Source organism: Capra hircus, chromosome 21, assembly GCF_001704415.2.
Source record: "Capra hircus breed San Clemente chromosome 21, ASM170441v1, whole genome shotgun sequence".
In the NCBI taxonomy this organism is placed as follows: domain Eukaryota; kingdom Metazoa; phylum Chordata; class Mammalia; order Artiodactyla; family Bovidae; genus Capra; species Capra hircus.
The window spans coordinates 15,344,481-15,368,846 of record NC_030828.1 but is presented as its reverse complement, the minus strand read 5'-3'; the positions used below and the strand labels follow the sequence as shown (position 1 = coordinate 15,368,846).

Here is a 24,366-nt window from a genome sequence, read left to right as displayed (position 1 = left end):
AGATATAAGCATTGATGGACTTTCCTGGTGGTCCAACGGTAAAGAATCCGCCTGCCAATGCAGGAGACACAAGTTCGATCCCTGGTCGGGGAAGATTCCCTGGAATAGGAAATGGCAACCCATTCCAGTATTCTTGCCTGGAAAATTCCATGCACAGCGGAACCTGGCGAGCTGCACGCATGGGGTCGCAAAGAGTCCACACGACCGAGCAGGCACGCACTATCCGAGGATTCACCTTCCCAGGAATTCAAGTCGTGCCCTCCGAAGTGTCTTAGTTTGGGGCTGGTGAAAGGGAATGTGGAGTGCATAGCGCCCCCTGGTTCCGGGCGCGGTGGAAAGCGTGAAAGAGATGCCAGTCATCAATAGGGGATGAAACTCGAAACTCGAGGAATAAGAAGTTTAGCGTGTATTGCTCTGCAAATCCAGACAGCTTGAGTCCCCAGCTGGGTCCCCTGCCCATCAAGCTATCCCAAACACTCCGTCTTGAATCAGAAGGGGATTTAGAAGCGAGAAGAGGTGGCCGCCGCCAATGCCTTTAATGCCCAGGCCGGGAAGAAAGCGGGTTAGGATCTGATCCCGCTGAGTAGAGGACCCAGGAGCCTCCCGCCCTGAGTGCTCGGTGTGGCGGGGGCGCGCTGCGCGCTGCGGCGGCGCGGGCGCCGTGATGCAGGTGTGACACTCGCGGACTCCTGCCTCCGCCGGGATCGCCCCAGCACCGCGTTCTCCCGAGCAGCCGGCCGGGCCACCCGGACGGATCCCGCTCCGCCCGCACCCGGAGGCGGCCGCGTGCGGATTTCCCACCCAGGTAGGGGACGGCATTGCTCGCTCCAGTGCGTGCAGACCCGGCCGGGGGCGCGGAGCCCGCGCGACCCTGGGGGCTCCCAGGCTCGCCTGCCTGGGCTGAAACGTACACGCTGCTACCTCTGAATGTTGTTTATAGTAAATGGCACAAAGACAGGGGAGAGTCTTGGAAAGCTGGCGCAGAAAAGCAAGCACTTGCCTGCTGCGCGGGGTTGCGCGCCTCTTTGAAGCGGGCATCCCCAAGGGCTGTTTTTAAATCCTGTTTGAACTGTTAGCGCCATACATAGTTTTGCAACTTAGGCTATTGACGTTGATAACTCCCTTTCCATAAGCTTCCTAGTTACCCCTTTTAGTTTCAGTTATTTGCAATTAGATGGATGTGTGTGTGTGTGTGTGTGTGTGTGTGTGTGTGTGTGTGTGTGTGTGGTGAATGATGTTGTTGTTGGTTTGTTCTTAAAGGACAGATCGAAACCAGGCTTTCACCTGGTACCTCTGGATTGGGGTTTGTGAGTGTGTATTTGTGTGTGTGGAGGGCGCCCTCCGCGGGCGTGGGAGCCGTTTCTTAGGGACGCGGAGAGGATTTGTTTATAGATGGATTTTAGCGCAAGGAAAAGAACATGATTTGTTCTGCAGGGACGGGTGAGCGGGTGCGTTTAGCCAGGAAGGAGCGAGGCACTGCCGTTTCCTCCGCAGACGGGTGTTAGATATATCTGCTGTCCAGGGTTCAGCCTGGCTGCTGAAACACGATCCTTAAACCAGAAATCACAGATGCAGACTAACTCCTTTTAAAGGTAACTTAACCTCGGTGTCTGGGGCTCTGGTAAGAGCAGACCGGTAGGGTGGGGTGGGGTGTGTGCTCATTTTTTAAAAAGCGTGTTCAGAAGCAAATGTGGGTGGTTTTGAGGTTCAGGGAGTGGCAGGTGAGGGATAGGAAGTAGATGCCTACAGAGGATAATTAGACATCCTAGCCAGCTCAGTGAGCCTTCTGGTCTACCCTGGTCTCTTCTGTTTCTGCTTCTTGCCCTTTCCAGAAGAGGTCACTTGCCCTGCTTGCTCCAGTGGGTGCAGCAAGCACAGCACAGGCTCGCTCTGCATCTTTCTTGAGTCAGCAAATACTGGCTGAGCACCTAGTATGTGTCAGAGGCTGGATTAACCCTGGGGGGTGCAGAGAGCATGAAAACAAAGGCCATTTCCCCAGAAGCTCACATCTGGTGGAGAAGAAACACCTGTAATAAGGAGGTGTGATAGGTTCAGCAATGTAGATGTAGAAAGAATGGTGGGAGCAGGAAGAGAGGGATTAATGTGGCAGTGATTTTTTTTTTTTTAAACTTAAGCACTCCTAGGTGAGACATTACATGAATTTCAGTAGAAATGGGGTCCCTCTCTTGGTCCTTTGGTCTGTAACCCCCATCAGTCTCCCCGTCATCAGCATCAAGGCTGCTGTACGTGCAGAGCTCTGTAAGTTACAGCAGAGTTGGCATTTGCAATATGTTACCAGATACCAGTAGACACAGACACAAGATGATAACCAAGAGAAGAGAGTGTCCAGTGCAGGACGTCAGGCTTTTTGTTTCTTTAATGGATCGTTTCCCCAAGTTCTAGGACCAGGAAGGTTTGGGAGCAGTACATCACAAAGGCAAGGATTCTGGATAGTTCTGAGGGATTCTCCGAGCAGATGAACTTCTGTCTTCATCTCCTTTGGGTCCCTGACCTGTCTGTGCTTGTCCCAGCTCAGTTCAGAAGGAAAGCTCTGAACTTGGATGTCTCTAAATGGATGGAATAAAGGAAATCTAGAGCTATCCCAACCAATGTGCTCTGGGAAATAAAAATCCAATCTGACAGATTTTTTTTCCTGGACAAAATCTATGGTGGGTGATAGAAAAATGGTAGAATGAAGAACTCTTGTGTTATACAGGTTGCCAGAGATGCGTCTTACATGTGTCTTATAACCTAAACTGTCACTAAGGTATTTAAAAAGCAGATTGTCACACTTCAAGGACTGTGGGTTTTGATACTCAAACAGACCTAGGTAAGTGTCTTGTGCAGGTTTCTTAGCCTCGCTTTGGGTTCCTGAGCTGTAAAATGGAGATAACAGTGGAATTCTTATAATATAATTACATCATAAGTGCTTAAAAATATGTTTATTGGGAAATGATCATCATATATAAATTGCTTGACACAAAGTAGGTGCTTAAGAAATGGCAGTTCATTCATTGAGCACTATGTGTCAGGAATTGCTGTGTGTAGGGATAAGGACTGAATTAAATAAAGTCCCTCAAGGAGCTTACTGTGTGTGTGTGTGTGTGTGTGTGTATGTAAGATAATGGACAAATAAATAACAAGATAATGATGCATTGTAGTGGAGAGAAATAAAGCAGAGTAAGAGGAATGGGGAGTCTTGCCAGAGGGCGGGGTGAAGATTGTTATTGTTTAAAATAGCTTGGTCAGGGAAGGCTTTGCTGATGAGTGACATTTGACTGGACCCCTGGGGAAGTGAGGAGCGGGCCAGGCAGATGTCTGAGGAAGAGCATTCCGGGCAGTGTAGCAGCACCTGCAAAACCCTGAAGCAGGAGGGAGGTGTGTTCATATGAAAACCCAGAGAGGAGTCCAGTGAGGCTGTGGGTGAGTGAGCAAGGGGAGCAGCAGTAGGATTTGAGGTCAGAGGGGCAAGCCGGCAGGGTCACTGGGGTATTGCCTCTCATGATTTCTATTTGTTGCTAAGATTAATATCCTGAGCACTTGAGGAAGGAATTGGCTGACATCTTACACTCGATGTTTAGAAGAAGGCTGGTTGGGAGACATAGGTTCCTAGGTCACTCAGCCTGAGCAAATGCAGCCAGCAGAGGCATAAATCTTTCCAAGGTGATGAGGAGCTCAGTGCAAAACAGTGTTCAGCAACCTTTCATCCAGATCAAGGACTGTTTTAGGGCTTCTTTTGGGCCTTTACCCTGCAATGAAAGAAAGGGCCACCCTTAGCGAACAGTCCTGCAGGTATTGTCCTTGCTAGTTTTTAGTCTGTATTCTTTGAGGATGAAAGTAGTTTCTATGGCTATGGAAAGATATTAGAATCAACTGGAAATACATCGACTGTTGGTGTACTATTCATGTACCATGAACATGATATTATATGGTGCATTTATTTGAGACTTCCATCTTGTAGGCCGAACACGAGGAAGACCACAATTTGCTGCTCCACCCCTCTGGGACATCGTTCCTCTAAAGCAGGGATCCCTGACCTCTGGGATCTAATGCCTGATGATCTGAGATGGAGCTGATGTAATAGTAATAGGAATAAAGTGTGCAATGAATGTAATGCACTTAAATCATCCTGAAACCATCTCCCCTGCCTGGTCCATGGAAAAATTGTCTTCCATGAAACTGGTCCCTGGTGCCAAACAGATTGGGGACTGTTGCTCTAAAGAGCATGGTTTTGTCAGACTCACTGTTACCAAACAGGAGAGTGTGAGGGGAGGGAGGACAGATAAATTAGGAGTTTGGGATTAAAATACACACATTGGGCTTCCCAGGTGGCACTAATGGTAAAGAATCTGTCTGCAAGGCAGGAGATGCAGGAGACGCGGGTTTTATCTCTGAGTTGAGAAGATCCCTTGGAGGAGGGCACAGCACTCCACTCCAGTATTCTTGCCTGGAGAATCCCATGGGCCAAGGAGGCTGGTGTGCTGCAGCCCATGGGGCTGCAAAGAGGGGGACGTGGCTGAGCAACTGAGCACACACACACACACACACACACTATAACATATAAAATAGATTAACAACAAGGACCTACTGCATAGCACAGGAACTGCATTCAGTATCTTCTAATAACCTATAATGCAAAAGAATCGGAAAAAGAACTTATATACATATTTATATATTATATGTGTCTGATAGAATCACTTTGCTGTACACTTGAAATCAACTGGACCCAATTAAAAAAAATAAAGTGTATGGTTTGGGGGATTTGAGAGCTTTCCCCCATGGCTGACCCTAGTGCTGTGGGACTGTTGCAGTGTGTTTCATGGATACAAATGGGGTTGGATGCCTGAGAAGCTGGTCAAAGTTTCTATGAAACAGGATTTGACAAGGTTGGGTCCTGGCTGGGTGGCTGGTTGGGTGTCCCCCAAGTCACCCCTTTAGAAGGCGACTTTCACCTGTGGATTTTTTTTCCATCCAAGGTCTTGCTGCCTCAGAAAGCCGCTCTGTCCCTCTGGGCTACATCGCAGTGACCTTGCTCACCTCCGACTGTGAATTTGCAGTGGCTGGGACCCTGTGTGGCGTCGCGGGGTGTCTTCTTCTTGCAGATCCCCTTGGTGACAGCCACATCACAAGGAGAAGCTTTCCTGATGAGCACATATTCAGAGCAGAGCAGCTGAGATGCCTCCCCTGGGGGCTGATCACATACATTAGGGCTGATCTTACCAAGGGGACTACAGGACAAATCTCTCCACAACTTAGCAGCTTAAGACAGCAACCATTTCTCATTTTCTCGGGCTGGCCAGGCAGTTCTTTAGGTCTGAGTTGGGCTTGATTCATCCCAGCTGGGTTTGTTCATGTGACTTTTGTCTGCTGTTGGAGTGGCTGAGAGCTGGCTGCTTGAGGGTGGCCTTACCTGGGGGAACTTGGCTCTGCTCCGGGTAGTACATTTTCCAACAGGCTAGCCCAACATGTTCATATACTATCCCTGGTATCCAAGGGTGGGCGGAAACTTGCCTGACCTCTTGAGGTCTAAGCTTATGCTTGGCACACTGTTGTTTCATCTTTGTCTATTGACAAAAGTAAGTCACAAGACCATCCCAGAGCGAAGGTGTAGAGAGTCTGCCTGCGATGCAGGAGACCAGGGTTCGATCCCTGGGTCAGGAAGATCCCCTGGAGAAGGGAATGGATACCCACTCCAGTATGCTTGCCTGGAGAATCCCATGGACAGAGGAGCCTGGCGGACTGCAGTCCATGGTGTTGCAAAGGGTTGGACATGACTGTGACTGACACTTTCTCTTCAACTCACAAGGTCAGCCCAGAGTGAAGGTGTAGAGACTAGAATACACTTTAAAAAATTATTTACTCATTTGGCTGTGCCAGGTCTTAGATACAGCACGTGGGATCTTTGACCTTTTGTTGTGGCATGTAGGGTCTAGTTGCCTGACCAGGGATGGAACCTGCGCCCCCTGCATTGGGAGCGCAAGGTCTTAGCTGCTGAACCACCAGGGAAGTCCCTGGAGTACACTGCTTGATGGGAGGAGCTATGAAGGCACACTGCAAAGAGCATGGATATGGAGGGAGGAGGGAACTGGACAGTCTTTGCATTCAGTCTGCCATAGGGACGTTAATATTTAAAGCCCCCTTGACTAAGGCTCCTTTTTCCCCAAATTCTGCTTGAATGGACAGTGCCTGAAACTTGCCCTTTTCTTTTTCTCTGTTGTTCTCTGTCTCCATGGCTGATCAGCCTCAGACATATGAATCTTTAGATAGCCATTCATCCACCAGATATTTACTGAGTGTTCCTTACACGCCAGGCATGGGCTTCCCAGGTGGCACAGTGGTAAAGAACCTGCCTGCCAATGCAGGATGCACAAGAGATGCAGGTTCAATCCCTGGGTTGGGAAGATCCCCTGGAGGAGGAAATGGCAACCCATTCCAGTATTCTGTGCCTAGAAAATCCCATGGACAGAGGGGCCTGGTGGGCTACAGTCTATGGAGTCCCAAAGAGTCAGACAGGACTGAGCGACTGAGCGCCCACACAAACATGAGGCAAGGTGGCAAGGTCCATCCTCATGAGCGGCATCCTAGTTGGGGAGATGGCATGTAGATAAGTAAATATGCATTATGTGATGAGAGGACATCAAGCAGGGAGAACAGGATGAGGAGTGCCTGGTTGGGTGGATGAGGAGCAGGGTGAAGGGAGGGCTGGGAGTGCTCAGGGTGACATGAAGGAAGAGAATCAGCCAGATGGATGTTTGGGGAAGGACCCTTCTAGGCAGGGAAAGCGACAAGCGTGAAAGCCCTGAGGGAACAGTGTCCTGGTGTGGCCTGGGAACAGAAAGGGCGTTCGTGTCGAGGGAGTGAGGATGGAGAAGGTGAGATCAGACAAACTGCTGAGAGCTGGGTAATACAAGGTTATCTAGGGCCTTGTGTAGACTGTGGCTTTTACTCTGAGCATGATGGGAAGCCAGTGGAGAATTTTGAGCACTCGCTGACATTATCTGATTTAAGCTTTACAATGATTACCTGAGCTTTAGACTTTAGAATAGACTTTTGGGGTTAAGGGTGAAAACAGGGAGATAAAGTCAGGAGGCTACTGCAGTGATCCAGGCAAGAGATGATGGTGGTTTGGACCAGGGTAGTTAGTGGTGATGGTGAAAAGTCATCAAATTACAGATATATTGCTCTAGGGATTCAGGGATGACTCTACATATTTTGACCTGAGCAACTAGAAAGAGTGGCCCTTTACTGAAATGGAGAAGGAAGAGTAGTGGGGTTTAACTGAACATCCAATGGGAGATGTTAATTTGATAGTTACACGTGTGGGTCTACAGTTGAAGGAAGAGGTCCTAGAAGGAGATACAAGCTTGAGTGTCGTTAGCACTCTTAATTTGTCCCTTCAGTGAGCCCAGTCCCTGCTGTGCCACCAGTGCCCTGCATATTGTTTGGCACATAGTCTGCGCTCAGTATTTACTGAATGAGTGAATGGAGTCATTCAATCACTGGAGGTGACTGCGGATCTTTGTTTCAGTGGGTCTTGAAGTGTAACTCCCTGAAGTTATTCTTTTTCTTTTCAAGGTCTCATGAGAGCCTTATTGTGGATCCCACGGACTAAAAACAGACTTTAAATGTGAAGGCTCCAATTGCTTATGTCTTATAGAAAACAATGTGTGATGACAAGTAAGAAGGAGAAACAAGTGGGAACCAAAAAATAGCTCATACTTTCAAAAAAGGAGACAAAATCCTGCAGGAGAGGAGGTTGAAATTCAGAGGTGTGATGTTCTTGGGTTATTATTGTCCTCCTCTTAATTTAAGATTAAGCAGAAGCAGGAAAGAATCTTGAAAAAGGAAGATGTTTATTTAAATCAATTTTGTGCCAAGTGAAAGAGTGTCACCAGCTTGCTTGAAAAATCCCACATCCACAGCATCTTGTGTAATCTGTTCCTGTTTATAAAAGGAGAGAAATCCGCAATAGTCTTATAGGAAAAGGGAGGAACAGTTATGGGGTTTAATTGGTGTGACTTTAATTGGAATGACTTCAATCTCAGACTCCAGGTGCTGACCATTTCCTCCCTGTGGTGTGGCTGAATATGTGTGAGTGTGAGTTTTGTTTGTAGTGATATTAGAGGGGGTGGGAGTGAGGAAAAAAGTAGGTACTGCAATGGCAAATGGTTTCCTGTTTGTGTGTGTGTGTGAGAGAGAGGGAGAGAGAGAGAGAGAGACAGAGAGAAGGAAAGGGACAACAGTGGGAGAAAAAGAACTGAAGCTGAGAAGGAAATATGAGAAAGGGATATCAAGTTGGCCTCCGTTTTTACGTGTGGATACCAAGCTTGACCATGCTGGAGATTGGATGGAGCGCTGGGATTTGGGATCAAACAAAACTTGGTTTGGACTCAATCTTCCTTACTTTCTAGCTGTGTAACTGTAGCAAGTTATTTAATTTCCCTGAGCCCTGGTTCCTTCAGTTATAACATGGTGATGGTGATGATGGTGGCAGTGAGGGTGATGATGATGGTTGGTGGTGGTGATGAAAGTGATGATGGAAGTAGTAATAACACCCAAGTGGTCTGCAGTTTCTTTCATGCTCCTGTTCTTGGAAATGTGTTGGTCTAAATACTAATGAAAGAATTACTGAGTGCACGCTTAGTCATCAGTTGTGTCCGACTCTTTGTGACCTCATGGACTGCAGCCCTCCAGGCTCATCTGTCCATGGGATTCTCCAGGCAAGAGTACTGGAGTGGGTTGCCATTTCCTCCTCCACGGGATCTCCTGACCCAGGGATCAAACCCATGTCTTCTGTGGCTCCTGCATGGCAGGTGGATTCCTTACCTGCTGATCCATCGGGGCGTCCCAAAGGATCGTTACATCTAATGAAAGAATTGGGAATTCTAAGTGTAGAGAGAGTTTAGAACCTGTCATTTAATGTTTCCAGTTCTGATGAGATTATTTGTATGAAGCGCCCATTGTGTTCAAAATGAGACAGGTGGATAATAATAGACTTATGAGCTAGAGATTTCTGAGGTGCCTCAAAGGGAAATCAACCTTCCATTCTCTACAATAGGCCAACCCCCAGCTCAGCTCTGCATTGGCTCATACTTTGTTAGAATTCCTTGATCAAAGTTTTTGAGTCATTTGGATTATGGAGGTGCAGAAACTCTCCATCAGATGCCTCTGGGTTTTGCTCCCATAAAATCTACCCCATGATGTTTTCTACTGGAAAATCTGCTGTTTTCCCTACTCCAGGTACATAGTAGGCACACAATACGAGTCTATTTGATTCATGAATGAGTAAATGCTGTTGTGCTTGCTCGGTTGGCTGAGGCTTCTTGGCTTTTCCTCTTTGACCTGGACCAGACGTGATGATGTGAGAGAGTGCAGAGTCTGCAGCATCTAGTAAGTATTCAGCAGCTAAGGGTTTCCCAGGTGGCGCTAGTGCTAAGGAATCCGCCTACCAATGTAGGAAACTTGAAAGATGTAGGTTCAATCGCTGGGTTGGGGTCGGGAAGATCCCCTGGAGGAAGGCATGGTAACCCACTCCAATATTCTTGTCTGGAGGATCCCATGGACAGAGGAGCCTGGCGGGCTACAGTCCATGGAGTTGCAGAGTCGGACACAACTGAGTGACTAACATACAACACCCAGCAGCGAATGGTTTCTCTCTGTCCCACCTCCTGGCCTTTGCTGCCATTCTGGCCTCCTCTGGATCAAGGAGCATGGACTCAGGTTTCTCCTGGGGTTCTCAGATGCTTCCAGAGCGAAGACCAAAGCTCCCTTGCTGTCCTGACCATGAACTACAGTTCACCCACTGTGTCTCCTGTTGCAGTGAAACCCTGCACCGTGGCTTCCCTCCTTCACCAGCCCACACAGAAGCCTGTGGTCCTATCACATTTCTCTATTTCTATGGAAGCTCCTGCTCCACGCACTTCTTGTTTCCTTCAGTCTTTAGAGCTTGCTTCTGTCCAGGGCAGCAGTGGGAAGAGTAGCATTAACTTTTTTCTTTTCCCCAAAAGGCAACTGAAAATTCTCCTCTAACCAGAGACCCTGTGTGTGTGTGTGTGTTATTGCTCAGTCATGTCCGACTCTGCGACCCCATGGACTATAGCCTGCTAGGCTCCTCAATCCATGGAATTTTCCAGGCAAGAATATGAAGTGGATTGCCATTCCCTTCTCCAGGGGATCTTCCTGACATAGGAATCGAACCCCAGTCTCCCGTATTGCAGACAGATTCTTTATCATCTGAGCCACCAGGGAAGCCCAGTGATTCTGTGACCCCTCAGAAATAGAATTAAATTGAACCCTTAGGAGCTGGAACATATAGGCCATGTCTTCACTTCCATTCCCACTTTATAGACGGGAAACCTGAGGTCCAGAGTGAGGAAATCACAGATGAAGGTACTCTTGGACAAGCGGTGGAACAACCTCATTTCTTTCTCTTCCCGTTCTATGTAGAGGCAGGAGAAGGTAATTTGGCCAGACTTCTGGGGCCTTCTTGCATCACAGATGTCCTGGTCTAGCAGTTGGCTGTTCAAGCTGGGAGCTGGGGACCATTAACTGCTTCATACATCAAACCCAGATGATGCATGTGTTGGCAGGAGCTCTGGCGCCTGAAAGTCATGTAAGCATGGGGGAGATGTGTGTATTTCACCCATGTATTTTCATGGCTCCCCATTACTGAAACCTGCCAATGAATACATGTCCGTCCATCAATACCTCCAAACGTACACATTTGTTTTAATAAGTATTTCATTGGCAGGTTCCTTTGGCTTCCCTGGTGGCTCGGACAGTAAAGATTCTACCTGCAATGCAGGAGGCCCAGGTTCAATACCTGGGTCTGGAAGATGCTGGTAAAGGGAATGGCAACCCACTCTGTTATTCTTGCCTGGAGAAGTCCCTGGACAGAGGAGCCTGAGGGGCTATAGTTTCATCCAGTTAGGAAGAGTCAGACACGACTGAGTGACTTTCACTTTCACTTTTCGTAGGCAGTTTCCTTTTTGGGCCCAGAACAAGTTCAGGACAATGGAAGGACTTACTTGGACTAGAGGATCTTAGTGTTTCAGAGCTGCAGGGACTGTAGGAATCTAAACTCCCTACTAGGCAAAGACAGGAGCTGAGTCTAGAGAAGGAAATGACTTGCTTAAGGTCCCACAGTCAGGGAGCACTAGAGAGAGGACCAGAGCCCAGGTCAGGCCTGCAGAAACTAAGCTCGTCTGACAGTAGAGAGCAAGAGAGACCATGATCACAGCAGCGCTATTTACAAGGTATGGAAGCAACCTAAGTGTCCGTCAGCGATGACTGGGTAAAGAAGCTGTGTACATACATACAATGGAATACTAGTCAGCCTCATAAACAAATGCAGTTTTGCCATTCACAACAACATGGGTGGACTTGGAGGGTATTATGCTTGGAGAAATAAGTCAGCCAGAGAAAGGCAAATACTGTATGGGGTCATTTATATGTGGAATCTAAAAAAAGAAAACCGGCTAGTGAATATAACAGAAAAGAAACAGACTCACAGATACAGAGAACAAACGAGTGGTCACCAGTTGGGAGAGGGAAGTGGGAAGGGGCCGGAGAGGGGTAGGAGATTAAGAGGGACAAACTACGGGGCATAAAATAAACAAGCTACAAGGGTAAGTATTGTGCGGCACAGGGAATATCCAATACTTTATAATAACTGTCAGTGAGACACAAGCTTTCAAAATTGTGGATCAGTGTGTTGTGCTCCTGAAATTTATGTAATCTTGTACACTGCCTGTACCTCGATTAGAAAAATTAAGGAAAAAAAGAGAGCACAGGAAATGAAGCCTGGGTGCCCTTCACGCTGAGAAGCCCTCTGCAGCATGAGGGCCGGTTGCCCCAGGCAGTTGAGAGCCTGGGCGGCTCCCCTGCAGCTTCCTCCGAGAAATCCTCTGGGGGTTTCCCCTGCCGGTGACCCAAGCGCAGGCCCAGGGAGCGGAGCTCCTGGTCTGCCCGCGGTCCCTGCTCTCCTGCCAGGCGCAGGGTCTGACCGTGGCCTCTCGCCTGATCGGGGGGTGGGGGGCAACAGATGGTGCTGATCGGAGCCCAGCTGGCACGTGGGCGGCTCTGAGGGAACAGAAACGGCTTGGCGGGGAGGGGCCTGCGCCAGACCAGAGTCCCGGGCGCCCCCAGGACAGGGCTAAAGAGGTCACGGCCATGTCAGGAGTTCCTGACCTTGGCACTGGAGGGCTGAAGGGACTCTGTTCCACTCCTGTGCGACACCCCCACCAGGATGAGTGATGAAGGCAGCCCACCCACGGTTGCTTAAATGTCTGTGGGTTACAGGCGGCTGCTTTGAGTATTTTTCAGCAAAGCATAAAAATTAAGCTTGAAGGAAAGGGAAGATCTGGGAAAGCAGAGTAAAGGTGGTAGCTTCAAAATTAAAGTGGTAGCACAGGGAACTCTCGCTGGATGTTACGTGGCAGCCTGGATGGGAGGGGAGTTTGGGGGAGGATGGATACATGTATGCCTATGGCTGGGACCCTCTGCTGTCCACCTGAAACTATTACATCACTGTCAATTGGTTATGCTCCAATATAAAAGAAAAAGTTAAAAAATGAAAGTAGTGAGAGGATAAGACCACGTGGAGTGATGAAGGAGTCGATTAGAAAGGGTCAGAGCAAAATCCTCCCTGGTGGTCCAGTGGCTAGGAGCCCGAGCTTCTAGTGCCAGGAGCCCGGGGTTTGATCCTTGGTCAGAGAACTAGATCGCACAAGCTGCAACTAAAAAATTCCTGTATGTGGCAACTAAAGCCTGGTGCAGTCAAATAAATAAATAAAAATAGATATTAAAAAAGACAAAAGAAGAGAAACAGAGCAGCATGGAAACAGGATGGGATGCTGAGCTGAGCTCTCCTCTCCCTCCCCACGTTGGGTGACCTTGTCTTCATTTGGGGGTCCCAGCCCATCTCTGGCAGAGAAGCTGTGCCAGGCTCCCCACCTCACATCACAGGGCTGGGGGCCTCCTGTCTCCGCAGTGACCCAGTGGGGGACCAAGTGGAGCTCCCACAGGCCAGGCTATTCCGTGTCACTGCCAGGTGGATGTCCTGGGGCTCTCAGCCCATTTTCTCCAGGCCTGTAAGGTCTCTTCTGGCTGGCTTGACCTTCCAATTATTCCTGGATTCTTGAGCTTCTTAGAGAGGATAGAGAAAGCAAAGAGTCCTGGAGTCAGTCTCTCCTGGGTTCCCGGCCTGGCCTTGCTTCTTACTCAGTTGAGATCTTAGGTGAGTCATTTAGCAATGCTGGGCCTCAGTTTTCCAATCAGTAAAATGGGAGTGATGATGGTCTTACCTTCTCTGTAGAGTCACTGGTGGCAGATACTGTTAGATGCTGAATCCTCAGCCCAATGACTAATTGAGGTCCATTTACAGCAGCAGCTGCTGCAGGCCTGTCACCTCCAGATTTCCTGTGCACACCCCCAGATTCCCTGCAGCCTGCTCAGGGCTCTCATCTGCTCCCTCTGCTCTCACACTGGGAAGACGAGGAAATGCTTAGGACTTGCCCATTTGGGAAACAGAGGGGAAAATCATGCTGGTGTTAGAAGAATCACCTTCAGCATTTGCTCAGCACCTCATATTCCAACAGCAGTGTCCTCACAGTAACCCTCAAATAGGCAGCTTATAAATCTGTTATATTCTCTTATAGATAAAGAAATAGAGACAGCAGAGGTTTCATCTTACAGCAAAGTTAGCTTTGTACTGAGGACCCACATGGATGCATTAGATGTGGTTCCTCTGAGCTTGTAGTTTGATCATGTGACAATAATGATGATTATGATATATATATGATTTCATTTCATTTCATTCTTCTAATCCCTGTGAAGTGGGAGTTTTTTGTCTCCATTTCGTCATGGAGTAAACTGAGGTTCAGAGAAGTTAAATAAGTTTCCCAAAGGTTATTGTTGTTCAGTCTCTCAGTAGTGTCTGACTCTTTGTGACCCCATGGACTGGAGCACACTAGGCTTCCCTGTCCTTCACCATCTCCTGGAGTTTGCTCAAACTCATGTCCACTGAGTCAGCGATGCCATCCAACCATCTAATCCTTTGTTGTCCCCTTCTTCTCCTGCCTTCAATCTTTCCCAGCATCGAGGTCTTTTCCAATAAGTTGGCTCTTCACATCAGATGGCCAAAGTATTGGAAGTTCAGTTTCAGCATCAGTCCTTCCAGTGAAAATTCAAGGTTGATTTCCATTAAGATTGATGGGTTTGATCTCTGTGCTGTCGAAGAGACTCTAAAGAGTCTTCTCCAACACCACAGTTTGAAAGCATCAATTCTTTGGAACTCAGCCTTCTTTATGGTCCAATTATCACATCCACACATGATTATTGGGAAAACCATAGCTTTGACTATACAGACCTTTGTCGGCAAAGTAATGTTAGCATTGGTGGAAGGGGAGGATGGACTTGAATGCAAGGCTGCTTAACCTCAGAACGTGTTCTTTGCTGTGTGCTGTGTGCCCTCCCAACCAAGTCCATGAAGGCTGGTTAAGTGCAGCTGCTGCTGCTGCTGCTAAATTGCTTCAGTCGTGTCCGACTCTGTACGACCCACCAGGCTCCCCTGTCCCTGGGATTCTCCAGGCAAGAACACTGGAGTGGGTTGCCATTGCCTTCTCCAGTGCATCAAAGTGAAAAGTGGAAGTGAAGGCGCTCAGTTGTGCCCGACTCTCAGGTGCAGCAATGAGCCTCAATCCATGACCTCGACTCCTGCCTCTCCTGCCCCTGTTGCTACAACCCACAGGCCCCTAAAGGGAGTTTGCAAACATCTGGTTACTTCCTAGTGGGCTTAAATCAGGAACTGGATCCAGCTGGATTCCCAGCCTCTGAAGCTATTTTTCTACAAGGTCTTATAAGGACTGCAGTGCCTAGGCGCTGTTGTTGGGAAGCTCATTAATTAATTATGAGACTACAAGGTGAGACAATGATGTCACAGAGATATAAACGGAGTGAATGTTTGTGGGAGCATGGACTATAAGCAGTGATTATTGCTGCATAAGGAGAGAAGACTGAGGGCCAGAAAAACTACTGGACAGGGTGAAGGGGCATTGCTTAACTGGGCCTTGAAGGATGAGTAGGAGTTTTCCAGGAGGGCGCTGGGGAGGAGAATGGTATTCCTGATAGAGGAGATCGTTTGAGAAGTAGCTAGACCTGAGAGTGTTCAGTTGATTACGGAACCACAAGCAAACTGGTGTGGTGAGGTGGTTTTGGCTGGCAGGTGAGGCAGGAGAAGGAGATGGTGGAAGGTGGCATGGAAACACACTGGAACCTCTTGGGGTTTTCCTGTTTTAACTTTTGTTGGAGTATAATTGGTTTACAATGTTTTGTTAGTTCCTCTTGGGAGTTTCAATGTTATTAGGAGTGCAGAGGAGGAAAACCCCCTCCAAACCCACTAACATACTCAGAAGAGCTGATTTTTGTCTGGGCTCCTTGAAATGGTCTTTTGAATGTCGAGATAATTACTGTCCTTTGCTTCATTCACAAGGCCTGGCCGTGTGTGAACTGTGTGGATCATAAGTCTGATATAGTCTCCATCACAGACATCCATCCAATTAGAGAAACAACAGCAGTGGAAACTGTGATTGATGTCTTGGAGACCTTCAGTGTACAGAAAGATCCAAGATAGCGTGGAAAATATTTAAGAACTATAAAGAAGTCCTAGACCATAGTTGCCCAGAACAAACAGAACAGAAAGTTCTGTTTTCTGGCTTTAGAGTAGAGGAGAGAGCTGCAAGGGACCAAGAGGACCAGCAATCTCTTTATTAAACCTGCTTCCTACTCTTCCTGGACACACAGACTCCGTCTCCCAGCCTTTTTTTTGCAAGTGAGTGTGGCCATGTGACAGGTCTGTTGATATCATGAGAATGGGTGTGATGGGTACCACTTCCAGGGCCGGCCAGTGAACTTCAATATGCCTTCCTCCAAGCTCTTTTCCCGTCCACTGGCTGGCCCTGCTTGGCGCTGTCTTGTGCAAGAAATAGGCTCTGCCTACGTTAAACTACTGACATTTTTGGAGTTTGTTATAGCAGTTAGCCTACTTTCACCAATACAAAGCTTGAAATTTTAATTAGTAATTACTCATAAGCTTATAGGAGAAGGCAATGGCACCCCACTCCAGTACTCTTGCCTGGAGAATCCCATGGATGGAGGAGCCTGGTGGGCTGCAGTCCATGGGGTCGCGAAAGGTCAGACACAACTGAGGAACTTCACTTTCACTTTTCACTTTCATGCATTGGAGAAGGAAATGGCAACCCACTCCAGTGTTCTTGCCTGGAGAATCCCAGGGACGGGGGAGCCTGGTGGGCTGCTGTCTATGGGGTTGCACCGAGTCAGACATGACTGAAACGACTTAGCAGCAGCAGCTGCAGCATAAGCTTATGGGAACACATCACAGAGGATCAAGAAGAGCATTTCTTGATAACATAAAGATGAAAAAGCTACCTCTGGGCTGACTGCTGGGGTGCCTGTTTCATGTGAGCTTCTTTTGTTTTAATTTTAAAATTTATTGTATTTCTATTTATTAACATCTATTTTAATATTTAAACTTATTGAGCCTTAGGAAGCATCACTATGAACAAAGCTAGTGGAGGTGAAGGAATTCCAGTTGAGCTCTTTCAAATCCTGAAAGATGATGCTGTGAAAGTTCTACACTCAATATGCCAGCAAATTTGGAAAACTCAGCAGTGGCCACAGGACTGGAAAAGGTCAATTTTCATTCCAATTCCAAAGAAAGGCAATGCCAAAGAATGCTCAAACTACCACACAGTTGCACTCATCTCATACACTAGGAAAGTCATGCCCCAAATTCTCCAAGCCAGGCTTCAGCAATACATGAGCCGTGAACTTCCAGATGTTCAAGTTGATTTTAGAAGACGCAGAGGAACCAGAGATCAAATTGCCAACATCCGCTGGATCATGGAGAAAGCAAAAGAGTTCCAGAAAAACATCTATTTCTGCTTTCTTGACTATGCCAAAGCCTTTGACTGTGTGGATCACAATAAACTGTAGAAAATTCTGAAAGAGATGGGAATACCAGACCACCTGACCTGCCTCTTGAGAAATCTGTATGCAGGTCAGTAAGCAACAGTTAGAACTGGACATGGAACAACAGACTGGTTTCAAATAGGAAAAGGAGTACGTCAGGGCTGTATATTGTCACCCTGCTTATTTAACTTCTGTGCAGAGTACATCATGAGAAACGCTGGACTGGAAGAAACACAAGCTGGATTCAAGATTGCCGGGAGAAATATCAATAACCTCAGATGTGCAGATGACACCACCCTTATGGCGGAAAGTGAAGAGGAATTAAAAACCCTCTTGATGCAAGTGAAGGAGGAGAGTGAAAAAGTTGGCTTAAAGCTCAACATTCAGAAAACGAAGATCATGGCATCTGGTCCCACCACTTCATGGGAAATAGATGGAGAAACAGTGGAAACAGTGTCAGACTTTATTTTTGGGGGCTCCAAAATCATTGCAGATGGTGACTGCAGCGGTGAAATTAAAAGACGCTTACCCCTTGGAAGGAAAGTTATGACCAACCTAGATAGCATATTCACAAGCAGAGACATTACTTTGCCAACAAAGGAGTCTAGTCAAGGCTATGGTTTTTCCTGTGGTCATGTATGGATGTGAGAGTTGGACTGTGAAGAAAGCTGAGCATTGAAGAATTGATGCTTTTGAATGGTGGTGTTGGAGAAGACTCTTGAGAGTCCCTTGGACTGCAAGGAGATCCAACCAGTCCATTCTGAAGGAGATCAGCCCTGGGATTTCTTTGGAAGGAATGATGCTAACGCTGAAACTCCAATACTTTGGCCACCTCATGAGAAGAGTTAACTCATTGGAAAAGACTCTGATGCTGGGAGGGATTGGGGGTAGGAGGAGAAGGGGACGACAGAGGATGAGATGGCTGGATGGCATCACTGACTCGATGAACGTGAGTTTGAGTGAACTCTGGGAGTTGGTGATGGACAGGGAGGCCTGGTGTGCTGCGATTCATGGGGTCACAAAGAGTTGGACACGACTGAGTGACTGAACTGAACTGAAAATAGTTATACTGCACAGTATTTAAAAAATCCAATAATTTTAGATAGGCAGAATCACCATATGATTCAGCAATCCCACTCCTGGGCATATATCCAACAAAACTGCAATTCAAAAAAATATATGCACCCCTGTGTTCATAGCAACACTATTCATAATAGCCAAGACATAGAAGCAACTAGAAAGGGACAATTTAAATGTCCCTGGTGGTATATATCTTATATGTGTGTGTGTGTGTGTACACAATAGAATAGTACTCACCCAGTAAAAAGAATGAAATAATGCCATTTTGCAGCAACATGAATGTAACTAGAGATTATCATACTAAATTGTTGTTGTGCTTCAGTCACTAAGTTGTATCTGACTCTTTGCCACCCCATGGACTGCAGCAAGCAGGCTTCCCTGTCCTTCACTGTCTCCTGGAGTTTGCTCAGATTCATGTCCATTGAGTCAATGATGCCATCCAATCATCTTATCCTCTGTTGCCCCCCTTCTCTTTTTGCCTTCAGTTTTTCCCAGCATCAGGGTCTTTTCCAGTGAGTCGGCTCTTCACATCAGGTGGCCAAAGTATTGGAGCTTCAGCTTCAGCATCAGTCCTTCCAATGAATATTCAGCATTGATTTCTTTTAGGATTGACTGGTTTAATCTCCTTTCTGTCCAAGGGACTCTCAAGAGTCTTTGCCAGAACCCAATTTGAAAGCATCAATTCTTTGGCACTCAGCCTTCTTTATGGTCCAGCTCTCACATCTGTACATGAATACTGGAAAAACCATAGCTTTGACTATATGGACATTTGTTGGCAAAGTGATGTCTCTGATTTTAAATACGGTCTAGGTTTGTCATAGCGTTTCTCCCAAAGAACAAGTATCTTTTAATTTCACGGCTGCAGTCACCATGTGCCGTGATTTTGGAGCCCAGGAAAATAAAATCTGTCACTGTTTCTACTTTTTCCCCATCTATTTGCCTCGAAGTGATGGAACTGGATGCCATGATCTTAGTTTATTGAATGTTGAGCTTTAAGCCAGCTTTTTCACTCTCCTCTTTCATGCTTATCAAGAGGCTCTTTAGTAAGTCGGAAAAAGACAAATACCATATGATGTCAGTTGTATGTGGAATCTAACTATGACGCAAATGAACCTATGAAACGGAAACAGAGTCCTGGACAGAGAACAGACTGAGGGTTCCTGAGGGAGGGGGTTGGGGGAAAGGTGGAATGGGAAATGGGGGTTAGCACATGCAAGCTTTTATATTCAGAATATAAGCAACCAGGAGGTTCTTAAATGCAGGAAAGGGTGCAGGGTTAAATGGCCAGTGTTTCCTCTGATGACTCTTCCTTGAGCCTATGCACTCTGAAAAGACTCAAGTTCAATATTTTCCCCTTCCTCCCACATTGTTTCTGACTTCTATAAAACGATGAGGATATCTTGTAACATTTGATATCATTCAAAAAATAATAATTTTTTACACTGAAAACCGGGGAAGTTCTTGTCACATAAATTACATAAATAATTAAGAGTGTTGGAGCTCTTTGTATTATGCAGTGTGGTTGAGCATCTTACTGAGAGCAGTGCTGGGTGAGTGAGGAAATCTTCTAGGAAAAAAGCTCCATCTTTGGTGAAATGTGCCTGACGACCACGGAGCATATATGCCTCAGATAAGATTGGCTTCTCCAGGTGTGTTGACCATCTGTATCCTATATTGTAGTTTGGACCATCCACTGAAACTTGAAGTACTTAACAGGTAGATTTGGTCTTTTGGCCCCTGATGCTATACTGTAGATCCCCAAAGGGCTTGATGAAAGGTGTGACCAGATGCTTATTGGCCAGCGTGTTCTCAAAGGCTGGTGTCTGAGGTTGTAGCAGGTGTTTGAGGCCCAAGTGTAGCACATTAAAAATTTGATTCTTGCCCAAAAGTACACTTCGCAGTTATGTTTCTATTTTGTAGCTTTTATCTTCTAGGATCCCACTGATCTATTATTCTAGTATGAAGTGGTGGGCTTCTAGATTAGCCACAGTTTTTCCCGTGGTGAATACTATCAGAATATTACAGTGAACACTGGTGGAGTCCCCAGCTCACATTCCACACAGAGGATTCATCTCAGCAAACAGTGATAACCCCATTCACTTTGTTAGTGATTGGCTCAAAAGTGTGACTCAGTTCTGGCTAATGAGAAGTGAGGATAAGTAGACAAAGCAGCATCTGGGGAAGGTTTTTTTGGTCCTAAAGTGGAAACCACCCCCCCCCCCAAAGAAACCACAGTCCTTTTTCTTTCTCTGCACGTTGTCACATGTACATACTACACCTGGAATTGTGGCAGCCATCTGGGCTCCAGATGATACGTCATGGTTTTAGTGAATCAGCTCATTCTGGAATCCTCCCATCTGGACTTTCTGCTTCCTTATTGCTTAAGTCAGTTTCTGTTTCATTGTGACAAAATAATTTTTTGTGTGGAAAATACTGTTGGCTGCCTCTTCAGTATGTTTTATCCTTTTCTTCATTACCATGAGAACCTCACTTTTTTTTTTTCCTTTTTCCGCCAGAGAGGAAAGGGCAATATACTCAGCTGAAAATGTTTTCTCTTCAGATTTCTTTTCAGCTAGAGATGACTCCAATTCTAGCTACTGAGATATAGATGCAAAGTTCTGAGTGGGGCCTTGGGGAAACCTTTTTAATAGGAATAGGTTTTTTCCACCTTCTAAACTGTTTATCATACTTAGAATGATAGGTAATATGTGCTGAATTATGGAGTAGTTCATCTAGATATATTATTGAGCAGATGGTCTTTAGAATTTAAAGTTACCATATGTAAAATCGATGGTGGTGGTGGTTTAGGCACTAAGTCCTGTCCGACTCTTGTGACCCCATGGACTGTAGTCCGCCAGGCTTCTCTGTCTATGAGATTCTCCAGGCGAGAATACTGGAGTGGATTGTCATTTTTTTCTCCAGGGGATCTTCCCGACCCAGGAATCAAACCTAGGTTTCCCACATTGCAGGCAGATTCTTTACCGACTGAGCTATGAGGGAAGCCCAAAATAGATAAAAATCGATAAAATCGATAAAAATCGGTAAAATCAGTAAAATCAATAGCTGGTGGGAATTCATTGTATGATGCAGGGAGCTCAAAGCCGGTGCTCTGTCACAACCCAGAGGGGTGGGAGGGGGTGGGAGGGGGTGGGACGGGGTGGGACGGGGTGGGAGGGGGTGGGAGGGGGTGGGAGGGGGTGGAAAGGGGAGGGAAGAGGGAGGCAGGTTCAAGAAGAGCACGTATGCATGCCTGTGGCTGATTCATGTTGGTGTAGGGCAAAAACCAAAACAATGTTGTAAAGAAATTATCCCCCAATTAAAAATGAATTAAAAAAGTAAAAAAATAAGAGAAGCGTATCGTATACTAAGACACATATCTGTGGAATCTAGAAAGATAGCACTGCTGAAGCTGTTTGTAGGGCAGCAGTGGAGACACAGGCTTAGAGAGCAGGCTTGTGCACAACAGGGGAAAGAGAGGGCAGGGGGAGTTGAGAGAGCAGCCCCGAAACACATCCCAAGCCGCCTGTGAAACAGACAGCCAGTGGGAGTTCGCTGATGCAGGGAGCAGAAAAAAAAGTGAAGGTGACTTCAAGCTTTGCAAAAAAACTCCAACAAATTAAAATATGGCTTTGTTGCCACTGTTTAGTTTCGATATCTATGCCGTTTATACGCAACTTGATGTCCTTTTTCTTATTTGAAAGAGTTTTTAAAAATTTGTTTTTTGTTAAAAAAACAGTGGTAGTTCTATTTTCTGGTGTTGCTCAGTAATGCACCATATGTATTTATTTATCTATTTTTCTCTTTACCTTTTGATTCTGTTCACCCATTTCTCCAATTCCTTCTGTCCTTGGAAGGAAGGAGGACTGTTCTCTGTGTCTATGAGCATGTTTATTTATTTGTTTAGTAGATTCCACATAAAAGAGAGAGCTTGCAGTATTTTTCTTTCTTTGACTTACTTCACTTAGCATAGTGCCATTAAGTTTGTCACAAGTGGCATGGTTTCACTCTTTTTTTATGGCAGAATAATATTCTATTCTTTATCCATTCATCTATTGATGGACATTAGGTTGCTTTTATATCTTGACTGTTGTAAACAATGCTGCAATGAACATGGGGGGTACCTATATCTTTTGAGTTAGTGTTTTCATTTTCTTCAAATAAATACCTAGAAGTGGAACTGCTGGATCATATGGTAATTCTATTTTTCAGATTTTGAGGAACCTATAGCACGTTTTCCATAGTGGCTGTGCCAATTTATGTTCCCACCAACAGTGTACTAAGGGTCTCTTTTCTCTACAATCCTCATCAACACTTGTTCTTTCTTATCTTTTTCGTAATAGCCATTCTAACAGGTATGAGGTGACAGCTCATTGTAGTTTTGATTTGCATTTCCCTCATGATTAGTGATACTGAGCTCTTATCATGTGACTCTTGGTGGTTTTCTTTGGAAAAAAGCATGACGTAAGGTAGTGGCCACGTTTCTTTCTTTTCTGTGTGGCTGTCCAGTTTTCCCAATGTCATTTATTAATAGACTTTCCTTTCTGCAGTGTATATTCTTGACTCTTTTGTTGGAAATCAATTGACCATATATGCAAAGGTTTATCTCTGGGCTCTTTATTCTGTTCCATTGATCTATGTGTCTGATGCTTTTGCCAACACCAAAAATACACTGACAATACGTAGTTTCGTGGTGTATAGGAAGGTACCTTCATCTTTGTTCTTCTCTCAAGATTACTTTGGTTTTTTGAGTTTTTTTGGTGTGGTTTCATACAAATTTTAGGATTGTTTGTTCTATTTCTTTGAAAAATTCTGTTGGAATTTTGATAGGGATTGTATTGATGATGCTATTATTTTAAAACATATTTCATTTTTTTAGAGCAGTTACAAGTTGACAGGAAAATTGAGAGGAAGATACAGAGAGTTCTCATCCCTCTGCTCCCAAACATGCACAGTCTCTACTGTTATAGGATCCCCACCGAAGTGGGACATTTGGTACCACTGATAAGCCTACACTGACACATCACGATCTCTCAAAGTCTGTGCTTTACCTTAGGGTTCATTCTTGGTGTTTCCCATTCTGTGTGCCATAGCATTTTAAAGCCAAACAGCTTGGTTTGATACTTATAGGTTATATAACCTTGGACAAGTAGTTTAACTTTTCAGAGCCTCAGTTTCCTCATCTGTAAAATGGTCATAGTAATATGTACTTTCAGCAGTTATTGGGGTGCATTTATTGAGGAGATAGTGCTTTGCAGACCACATGGCGCTCAATAGGTGTTTTCCCTCTGGACTGAAACAGTTTCCTCATCTGTAAAATGGTCATAGTAATACGTACTTTCAGCAGTTATTGGGGTGCATTTATCGAGGAGATAGTGCTTTGCAGACCACATGGCACTCAACAGGTGTTTTCCCTCTGGACTGAAAACTCCCTGGGAGCCAACACTGTATCATCTTATCTACCCCTAAAGCTCTGGTGTCTACCAGTCCCTGGCAGACAAAGTGCTCAATGGTTAGTTATCTAGCACACTTGGCGTGCCTTTGAAAAAATAAGTAATTAACTTTCGGCTGTGCTGGGTCTATCATTCCTGCCCGAGAGCTTGCTCTGGTTGTGGAGAGCGGGGTCTACTCTCTAGGTGCAGAGCCTCTCATCCCAGCGGCTTCTCTCATTGCAGAGCATGGGCTCCAGCGCTCAGGGCCTTCAGTAGCTGTGGCTCTTGGGCTTAGTCGCTCCCCAGCATGGGGGATTTTCCCAGACTGGGGACTAAACCTGTGTGTTCCCTCCATTGTCAGGTGGCTTCTTAACCACTGGACCACCAGGGACATCCCACACTTGGAATACCTTATACCTTAAACCAGTCTGTGCATTTCAAAGGAGAAATGCTGTAAGCCTGGCTTGGAGAATTGAGAAGGGTGATGGAGGAACCTAAAGAGGGTCTACCACCTTGGCCCTCGGGTGCTGAAGGGTTAATAATCAGCTCACCAGAGGGCTAGAGAACAGGAATTTGCAAGAGAAGGTGGGGGTGCTTTCCATTTCTAATGTGTGTGCATGAGATTGCTCTATATTTGGATGATGGCTCTCTCATCTGAGGGTTAATCCTCTTTGTCCGAGTCATCCAGCCCGGGGATTAACTGCTTTAAACTCCAAGCCTCACTGTCCCTGACAATGTGAGTTTTGTGTTGCCAAGAACTGGGGCTTTCAGGGGTCAGTTTTTATTGACCCAGCACACAAGGCTCCTTTGTGATCACTAAATCCTCACCCCTTAATACTATGGAGAGAGAGACTGAGGCCCCTTTAGG

The 24,366-nt window shown here is 46.1% G+C and overlaps 1 protein-coding gene across 2 annotated transcripts in view; it reads left to right on the top strand.

The window, feature by feature from the left end:
- SV2B (synaptic vesicle glycoprotein 2B) overlaps positions 366-24,366 on the top strand; it is a 247,574-nt gene continuing 223,573 nt past the window's right edge. The window contains exon 1 of one of the 2 annotated variants that reach the window (XM_018066594.1): positions 366-805. The gene's annotated coding sequence lies outside the window, so the exon portion shown is untranslated. Of the gene's footprint in view, positions 806-1,399; positions 1,593-24,366 lie in introns of those variants that run through there. The other variant, XM_005694936.3, reaches the window with a different exon arrangement.